Raw genomic sequence first — 11,083 nt, 5'->3', positions numbered from 1 at the left:
ATAGTTCGTGCTTCTTGACGTGTGTGATAAACATTAAATCCACCTGCTTCTAAATCTACATTTAAACTAGGAAAAAGTAAATCAATGAAATATTGTAGCAATTATCTGCAAGTCCTTCGGCGCCTTCGGCGCCTTCGGCGCCTTCGGGGGGCTAGCTTGCATGCTTCGCCGGGCTGTTGAATCCACAATAAAAAGAGTAAGTTTAACATTTTTAAAACCCGGAAATATCGAAGAACTCAACGATTAGATTTAGACAAAATAGAAGGCATAAAATAAGAACACACTCTATTATATAAATTAATAGAACTACCTACATATATCGCTCTCTGCTGCGCGAGCGCCTAGCTTTATTGTCATCTGTCTCAAAAAGGTAAACACCTCTAGCACCTTTAGCTACTTCAGCTATTTTTAAGCGGTTATTAAAGGGATCTAGAATAACAACTTTATAATAAGGCGCCGAGTATTATTAGAATTATTCTTTCTTATTTTCTAAATTGGTATTTTTCGCCGACAAACCAGATGTAGTAGAAAAGCTTTTTAAACTAAGCCAATGTTTTATATTTAGGCGCTGGCTGTTAGCGATATAAATAACATAACTTAAGTTTTCTTTAGTGACTGTTTTAGTTGAGCACGGACCATAAAGAAAATCATGATAAATGCGTGTGCAGTTATTATTACATTAAATAATTGGTGATCTCCTTGTAAAATTTGAACACCTGGACTTGATAACTCTAATCTAATTAATACAGAAAATGCTGTTCCAATCATTCCAGCAAATACTGCAAAAACTAAATAAAGAGTACCTATCTCTTTAGCATTAGTAGAAGATAGCCAGGAATTCATAAAATTAAAAAAAAATACTTATTATTAAAAAATGAACTAACTAACTATCAACTAATTCCTATTAAGCTCATTATTATTTTGTTATACCAACTATGGCATATTTAAATGTTACTCCACTAATTATCTTTATATATAATATATATTATATAATTATTTACTATTTTTTATTAGATATTTATATATATATCTTTATATATTTATATGATTGATCTTTATCAGAATTGAACTGATACTAGCTGCTTGAAGGGTAGCTGTACAACCTTTATACTAAAAGACCTCAAATTTAGGCGCTAGCGCGAGAAAAAGATTGAATTTTTTTTTTATAAATTTTATATTAATTACCTTATTATATTCTTTTTTTAACAATTATTGTCTTAAAATAATAATAATCTTACATTATTAAATAATAATATTTAATATTATATTATTATATCGCTGGCTGTTAGCCAGCGCCTGTACGTATTTAATACAAGAATATATTATAATTATTATTTTAAGGGACAGTTTATATAAAAATTTAATCACTTATTTCTAAATTATTATATAATAGTATTAGTAAGTACAATTATTATTAAATTAAAATGACTATACAAAGTACGTAATTTAATACAAGATAATAATTATTATTTAATACAATATAAGTTTAATAAGTTTTTTTTTACAAATTAAATTCCTCTTTAAATATAAAGCTATTATAATTTACAAAATATAAATTTATAAATTAATAGTACTAAAAAAAAGAAAGAATTATTTTTAATATGAAATTTAAATAATAAAAACTATTTATTAAAAATTTTTATAATTAAAATAAATTATTTTTTTTTAGCGACACTAGGAATCGAACCTAATCCAACAGGCCATGAAACTGGTATGCAGCCTTTACACCATCTCGCTTCAAAGGATACACTATCATTGTAACACGGATACGAACAAAGAGACTCGAACTCTTAAGGAATTACTTCCACTCCTGCTTAAGAGGAGATTGTTTACCAAATTTCAACACATTCGCTTTTATTAATTGTATAATATTTCGGCGTGAATTGAAGTGATACTAAATTTGTTTTTATATACTCTTTTAGAGTTCAATAAACTATAAAATGTTGATTATGAAATGTTAAGAGTTTTTTTTACGAGCCAAACAGAGAGTTTATCAAAAGTATAAAAGAGTTCCCCATTATGAGATCTTACAGGCGCTCGCTGGCGCCAGCGCAGCAGAGAGCGATATAAAATAGTTTCTCATTGTTTAATTTTCTATTTTTTTTACTAGTTCTCTAGTATAATCTTGACTAAAATAAAAAGGACTTTTACCACTTTCTAGCTTATAAATAGGAGTAAATGATAATTGTATTTTATTGGGACTGATATATCTTATTTCATTACTATAGCGAAGAGCTCCAGTTTTAAAATTATTAGAGTATCTTCTATGATTCATGTTTGAAAACAAAACTTCAGCTATTATGCAGATGAATAATACCAGTTTTGTTTAATTTCAGAACAATAAACCAAGATAAAAAATCCTCTTTCTTGTAATAAAAGCGTTAATGTAGCTGTCTAAAAAAAGGGCGCCAGCAAATAAAAAATCTATATTTAACCAGGTTAACACAATACAATTTGTTTTAGCATTAAACCATTTATTAGATTTTTTTTTATTAATAACTTCAGTAGTAGGTTAGTATAATTTAGGTAAATTAATAAAAAAAATTTTTTTTTTCTAATGCTTGTAAGACTAAAAAACTACTGTATTTTTGAGTGAGATTAAATACAGCTTTCGGGACCGAAGAAAATTGCTTTATAAACCCAACTACCCATTGAGGGTAGGCTGGCTGCGCAGCGATATAGAGATAGTTCTTGTTTAAATTAGGCTTGTTTCTATTATTGGATTTAACTGTTCTAGGGTCGTAACTGCTAGAGCGAGAGGAAGGAGAAATAGCATTTAATTTAAAGTCGGGAAATGGCGAGGAGGGTCGTAACTGCTAGAGCGAGAGACATGAGGTAAAAGTCTACCTTTGTTCATACCTTTTTTCGAGTCTTTCTTTAATTATCTCAGCATTACGAATTTAACTTCTTTTAGACATTATGCGCATACCGCCTTTCCTAAAATCTAAAAAGTCTAACCATTTATTTGTATCAAATCTAGTCTCAGCCGTGTATTATTCGAGCGCTCCACAGAGAACTCAACAGTATCATCATGGCTATAAATATACCCTACTCCTAGTTTCTCTTTGATAATTTCTAACGCTCGAGTGTAATTTAATACCATATTTAAAAGTTAAAGAATTAAATGCTGGCTTGAGAGCCGAAGGAGCCTGCGCCTTTTTTTAAGAAACAACCTTCACCGTCTGTGCGGTAGCGACCCCTACTAACCAATATTTAAATTCTTCTATTTTCTGTGAATTTAAAACTGGTAAAATACTTAGGCGCCTCTGTATCTATAGAGATAGAAAAAGGAGAAAGCATAAAAAGAGATAGAATAAAAAAAAAGAATATAGATAAAAGATAAGAATAATTTTTCATGTTAGTTTTACGTGATATTCTTCGCCAGTAATTATTTTTTTTTATAACCGTTATTAATTAACCAAGTGTATTTTTATACTTCTCGTAGCCGGAGCGCCTTAACGCCTTAAATTGTTATTGGTTAGAATGTAGTATCTACCGTTACTGTAAAAACTTATTTCTTTAATATCTACATTAATATCTGATAGTTTTCTAATATAATTTGCATTATTAGTATAAAATATACTATTTAAACTACTAAATATTTTAGTGAATACTATTAAAAATTTTTTATTGTTATAATTTTTTTATTGAGGTTAATCAAACTTGAACTGATTACTTGTATAACACAATGTTATAACAAATTTAACTATAACCTAATGTATTCTATTAATATTTAATATACTTAATTAGTTGGAAGTTTTTTCTACATTTCTACAAAAACGTATTTTTTTTAGAGTATTAACAAAAATAATACCACAAATCTTTTTATAAACATAGACTTTAAGATTGGATAAAATATTGGGTCATTTTTATACTATATCGCGCTAGCGCCTATTGGTGGTTAAATAGGGAGTGTTAATATTCTATAAAGATTACCAGAAAAAAACCTTTAGGCGTTAAGGCGTTAGCTGGCTACGCAACGAGACGAGAAATGATATTAATAATATATCTATAAGGTTTACCGGTTAATGTTTTTAAAGATTTATTTAAAATATTAAGTGTGCTATAGAGATTGACTATTTGTTACTGGCGACAATTTCTGTAACACTATCATCCAGCTCCCAGCTCCCAGCTACCCAGCTACCCAGCACCCAGCACCCAGCACCCAGCACCCAGCTACGCTGTCGCTGTCGCTGTCGCTGTCGCTGTCGCTGTCGCTGTCGAGGACGAGGAGATGCCGGAACACTCAATCTTAAAATGACAACTTACGGGTAGTGTATAGATAGTTTATCGCCTAGCCTATCCAGAATACAATTAAAAATAATTTTAGTGATATAGAAAGAATAACGTCAAGAGATAAATCCTTATTTTTTTTAATAATTTATAAAATGATAATAAGTTTTCATTAAATATTATAAAAACGATAAAGTCGCGCCAGCTATATGATAAAAATAAAAATTTACACTAACGTTGAAACACACGTAAAAAAGAATGGGGGCGAAAAATATAAATTAACTTTTTATGAGTTTTAAATATTAATAAAGAAAAAAGATGATATAATTAGAGCTAAAATAGAAATAAAACAGATAATTGATTGCACTATAATAAAACCTAAAGAAAGAGTTCTATAAGATTTAAAAATCAAAGATATTTTAGGAAAACGTACCTCGAAATTTGATTTAGTTAAAAGATAATTTCCAAGTAAATAACCTAAAACTGAAGATAAACTCCATAAAACGACAATTGAAAAAGATAATACTGCAAAAGCATAAACATGTAAGGTTGTAGCATTGTTTGGAATATCAATACCTAGTAATGGTAATATGCTAGAGAATCGGGATGTTTGTAACTTAAGTTTATTTTTTATAAAAAGAGGCAACATTTCTTTGTTTACTTGTTCATCCTTATTCTCTTTCTTGTTATCATCTTTGTTACTATCATATCTTTTATCTTCCTTGTTATTATCTGTGCTACCACTGGAGCTATTAGTTGATTTATAAAGATAAGGTGCTCCCAATCCTATTGTAGTTAGGGCTCCTCCAACTTTTAGAGTTTCCCGAGTTCCTTTAGCTATACTTGACATAAGAATAACGAATCCAATCAGTCACATAAAAAAGGCTAATATATCCAAATAGTTATATTCAAAAAAATTGAAAAGAGATGTGATAACTTCTTTAATAGTGACATAATTAAAAATATTAACTAATAAAGAATTACCTATATCTTGAAAGTAGAAGTGTAAATTTGTCATTGTTTTTGTTTTTTGTTTTTATAATAAATTAAAATAAATTAATAATTTAAATAAATTAAATTATACGCCAATGCGAGATTTGACCAATGTTCAGCGTTTGCAATATAATTAAAAAAAACGTTGATCTCTTTTTTTTAAGACCTAAAGATAACTTATTGTTACCTTAATATTATTTATTTTGTTTAAAAAAAAATTCTTATTATATAAAAACATTAGTTACGATCATGAATAATCAATATAGTATTGATTAAATTGGCTGCTTAAAGTAGTATATCGTACAATATTACTATTACTTTTATTATACTATATTTTTAGTTTTACCTTTAAAACTCTTTTTGAACACTATACAAAATTTACCATTTAATGCTATAAGTGTAGGTAAGCTCATATTAAACAGTACTATCTTTCCTATTAGGTAGAAATACTCGACCTTATTTAAAAACAAAATATTAATATAAAACTGTTGAGTAATGATGAATTCCATCCTAATTAAACTAGTGGCTAACGCCCTACTTTCTAGAATAAATAATATAATCGCGCCAGCGCCTTATATATTATTTCACAGAATATTTACTAAAATATTTACTTATACCAGAGCAGGTGCAAATGCTTTTTATATTCAGTCAATAGGATCTTGGATAAGTATATTTAGTTTTATATTTCTTGTAACCTTAGCCTCTCAAAATAATGATATTTTATATTTATTAATAACACCATTTATAATTCATAAACCTCAAATTAAAGAAAATTTACATAATAAAGGATTAAATGAAATTATATATTTTCTTCATAATAATATAACTTCTTTTGATGATTTTTCAGATGTCATAAAAAACTTCTTCACTTACTTATCTAAAGATAATAAATATTTTCTATTAATGAAAATAGAATTTACAGATGGATCTACCAAAACAATGCATAAAGGTATTGTAATATCTAAACATTCACTAAATAATTATATCGAATTTATTAAGAATTTATTATCTCTAAGATCTCGCAACCAGATCATTATTCTAAAATAATATTCAATTTTTTCTTGATTGAGAAAGATAAAGAACAATATTACATTGATAAATGGTCTGAATTACTAGCTTCTCCTAAACCAATAAAACTAGAGAAATTTGGTAATTATCTGTTACCATTAAATACTAATTATTCATCTTGAGGAGAAATTACTAATTTTAATTACAATTTATTTATTAAAGAAAATTCAAAATTTACTAAAATTGATGTTTTTATAAAAAATAAATTAATATTTTCATTTATAGATTCACATTTTAAAGATAATATTTTCATTAGAAATATTAATAATATTAATTATTATATTAAAGATGAAATTATTATATTAAAAACTCAAATATTAAAAACTAAATATATTAAGAAATTAAACACTAAAAATAAATCTAATATTAAAATTATTACATTTGATATCGAAACAATATTGAAAGAAGGGATTCAAATTCCTTATTTATATTCTATGTTTGATGGTAAAATTAAAAAATCTTGGTTTACTAATGATCCATCTTTTTTATTTAATGAAATATTAAAACCAAAATATAGAAATTATGATGTTTACGCACATAATTTATCTAGATTTGATATAATATTTTTATTTAAATATATTTCAACATTACAAAATGAATTTACTATAAATGCAATGAAAAAAGATGAGAAAATTATAGGTATTACTATTAAAAATAAAAAGAAAAATATTTGTATTACTTTAAAAGATTCTTTATTATTATTACCTGATTCATTAGATAAATTAAGTAAAACTTTTAAAGTTGAAACTCCAAAAGGGGTGGAACCGGTTTTAATAGGCGATGGTGCTATATTACATCCTAGGCGCTGGCTGTTAGCGATATACGCTATGCCTGATTTATCTCACAGGCGCTGGCGCGATAAAAAGATATTGGAAGAATATCAGATTTTAATCTTTGGAAAAAACTTGTTCAAAGATATTGCGAAACTGATTGTATTTCCTTATATCAGATTTTAGAAAATTTTAGAGATCTAGTTTATGAAAATTGGCAAATAAACATTGACGATTATCCTACAACACCATCACTAGCTTTTGCAATCTACAGAAGTAAATATTTAAAAGAAAATACTATACCAATTACAACAGGTGAAGTATTCGATTTTATTAAAGAGTCCTTCACAGGTGGATCTACGGAAATGTATATTCCTTCACCACCTTCTGATGAACTAATTTATTGCTACGATGTAAACTCTTTATATCCTACAATGATGAGAAATTGAGAATTTCCCATTGGACAAATTATGAAGTTTGAAGGTGATATTACTATTTTAGGTAATAATTATTACTGGTTTGGGGATGTTGATGTTTCAACTAAATCATTTTTATTTGCTCCCTATTTACAAGTTCACCATAAAATTGAGAGTGGAATTAGAACAATTGCGCCTAATGGAAATTGGGAAATGAAAATTAACTCTCCTGAATATTTCAACTCAATTAAAGACTATAATTTCAACAATTTAAATAATATGAACGGTTTTTTCTTTAAAAAAGAGAATATTTTTTATGAATTTATAGTTGATATGTATTCTTTAAGATTAAAATATCCAAAAGGAGATCCAATGAACATGGTTGCCAAATTGTTAATGAATTCACTTTATGGTAGATTTGCCATGAAACCTATTCTAGAAAATCATGTATTTACATCTATTCTAGGTTTTAAAGAATTATCTGAAAAATATGAAATTTCAGACTTTATTAATTTAGATGATGCAGGATTATTTGTTTCTTATATTGATAATAAAAAATTAATTAAAGAAAATAAAGTATCTATTGGTATATCTAGTGCTGTTACGGCATACGCTAGAGTATTCATGAGTCATTAGGCGCTGGCGCGATAAAAGAATCCTGATTTTAATTTATATTATACTGATACTGATTCTATATTTATCGATAAACCTTTATCAGATGAATTTATTGGATCAGAACTAGGTCAATTTAAATTAGAATATGTTTTAAAAAATGCTGTTTTCTTAGGTCCTAAAATTTATGCTGGTATTACTATGGATGATAAATATATATCATCTATAGATGGGGTTAAAATTAAAGGTTATAAAGATTCATCAAATATTTCATTTGATGATATGAAATCTTTACTAAAAAGAAATCAATTCTTAAATTTATATCATAATAAATGGTTTAGATCTTTAAATTTATCAAACATCACTATTAAATCACAAGTTTATAATCTTATTGCGACTCAAAACAAAAGAAAATTAATTTTCGATGATAATAATATTGCGATTAATACTAATCCTTTATTTATAGATGAAGGTTCTAATAAAATTTCTTAATTGTTTTATTATTTATAACCCCAATATCTTAATGGTTATATAAAAGATATTATATTCTTTTATAAATAAGTTCGATTCTTATTAAGATAATGTTACTATTTAGATTTCCCGTCTTTATATTTTGTAAAGATATTATTTAGTGTAAATTAAATAACCTTGATCTCATAGAAGGTAGTTCTGCTACTTGTCTTGATTGTTAGAATCTATTACAAATTATTATTATTAAAAATGTTACGTTTACAAAACCCGATCTTTTATTTATCTAGAATAATTATTACAACTATTGCTAGAAGATTATTACCCGCATCTATGATTTCTATTATTACCACACTTATCTCTGCATTTTTTACCTTATATCAAAATATTGGATTAAAAAATTGTTTAATCTTATTATAGGCGCTAGCTGGCTGCGCAGCAATAGATTGAGACAAGCTGTTCACCTTTCTGCCGTTCCTGCGGTAATGAAAGATATCTTATTTAGAGGAACTAATCCAATATCTGCTGAAACTATTCACAGAATTATTGATCCTAATTGATCTAGAATTTTAAGATATAATATACCATTTAAAAAAGTTGTTAATGTTATGATTGGTACTTTTATTAGTTTTATGTTTTTCAAACCTTTTTTATTTGCTGTAATTAGATGGTGTATTTATCTTATTACTGCTGCTATTGGAGTTATTTATACTCCATCACTTAAAACTATTAAATGGTTAAGAAATTCTAGTATTATGATTTTAGGTGCTTTACCTTTCGATATTTTACCTACTGAACTAAAACCAAAACCTCAAGGTTTCTTTGCTAAAACTAAGAATTATATTTCAACATTATGAGAAGATTGAAAATATTATTACTTTGGATTTGTTGGTATTATTATTTTTATTTTATTATTTGATTGGATGAAACCTGATTTACCTGGGATCCATCACATTGCAGATTTTACAAAATTTATTTTAAATTACTGGGGAACTTGAATATTAACTATTAAAGGTTGGATGGCATCACCTTTTGTTGCTACATATCATTCTCTACATGACTGGTTATTTTCTAATCATCATACTCCAAGAAATAGTTATGAACAATTAACTCGTGAAAGAAGTGAAATAAGTGAAAGAGAACAATCAAAACTAGATAGAATGAACGAAAGATGAGAAGCTGCTGTTATAGACAGAAGAAATAGAGGAGTAACTCTACCAACAGACTGGCCATTATTAGAAGAAATTGATAGAAGAAATGCATTAAAAACACTTCATCCATCGTCACCTGATTCACCTGATATATCTTTAAGAGATAATAGAACTCCTGCTACATTAGTAGATCATGAAGCAGTAGAAGTTACACCTGAAGCAGGACCTTCTAAACCTAAAAAAGAAATATCTGCTGAAGGAAAAGCAAGATTAGAAGCATTAAAAACTAAAAACAATCCAGATATAACTCCTAAAAAAGCTCCTTCTTTCTTAGATAATATTATGAAAGGTGTAGGTCTTAAATCTGTTGTTACTAGAGATGCTTCTGCACCTATTTTAGATCCTTCAGCTCCTACTTCTGTTACTGAAAAATTAGATGTTATTGCTAAAACTAAATCTAATTTTAAAGATGATTCTGATCCTGAACCAAAATTCCCTAATTTAACATGGGAAGATGAAAGTTCACCTGATGAAGATGCAAATCCTAAGAAAAGAATTAAAGCTATAATTAATAAAAATATGCCTGAACCTATTCTAAAGGATACTCCACAAACTGCAGAGTCATCTTCTGATATTAAAGGTAAAGGTAAAGCTGTACAAATTGATGATACACAAGCCAAACCTAAAACTGTTTTAAGTATCTCTCAAATGACTGAAGAATTAAAAAATTTAGATTCTATTAAACCTTCTAATACCATAGGATTTAGTAGTGCTACTAGATCTTATGAAGGTGATACAAAAACTAATATACTTGAATCCGTGATAGAACAAGGTTCATCTTTTTCTTCTGATCAAGCTATTGCTGCAGAGATTTCTAAAAATATGCAACCTCAAATGACTAGCAAAGTATTAGATCAAATATCATCTAATTGAAGTCAAGATAATCAACTTCCAATGTCAGCAGAAGCTTTAAAATATGGAACCATTACAGATCAACCTAGTTCTCCATTATCTACATCCTCTACAGATGCAGTTATAGGGGATAATCTTGAAAACCCTTGGACTGACCCATCTATAGCTCTTACAGAAAAAGATAGAAATAGTATGATAGAAAGTAGAATGGAAAAAGTTGAAGAAAGAAATAAAATCCTAGACGTGAAAATAGATAAGAAAGTTGATATATTAGATCATAAATCAAAATATCTAGATCAAAGAAATGAAATCATCACTGAAAAAGATATAGATCTTAAAAAGAGAGAAGCACTAGCAGATTTAAGAGAAAAAAGACTTAAAAATCTTCAATCTTTAAATATTAATTCTGCTTCTAATCCTACTATAAAACCAGAGAGTGTTGCATTACCTCTTTCTCGTG

General features: G+C 27.4%; 1 non-coding gene across 1 annotated transcript, besides 2 other annotated features; it reads right to left on the bottom strand.

The window, feature by feature from the left end:
* Window positions 1-1,049: 1,049 nt before the first annotated feature.
* Window positions 1,050-1,120: a sequence feature (amino acid sequence was deduced to be 'Pseudo' by tRNAscan analysis;~tRNA-OTHER).
* A 546-nt stretch (window positions 1,121-1,666) lies between these two features.
* On the bottom strand, window positions 1,667-1,737 carry SCP_t2500040. The gene has a single exon. It is a non-coding gene; the product is annotated as a tRNA-Met (tRNA).
* A 30-nt stretch (window positions 1,738-1,767) lies between these two features.
* Window positions 1,768-1,852: a sequence feature (amino acid sequence was deduced to be 'Pseudo' by tRNAscan analysis;~tRNA-OTHER).
* Window positions 1,853-11,083: the final 9,231 nt, after the last annotated feature.

Source organism: Sparassis crispa, assembly GCF_003851025.1.
Source record: "Sparassis crispa DNA, contig_000024F, whole genome shotgun sequence".
Lineage (NCBI taxonomy): Eukaryota > Fungi > Basidiomycota > Agaricomycetes > Polyporales > Sparassidaceae > Sparassis > Sparassis crispa.
This window is presented reverse-complemented; position numbering and strand designations above follow the sequence as displayed.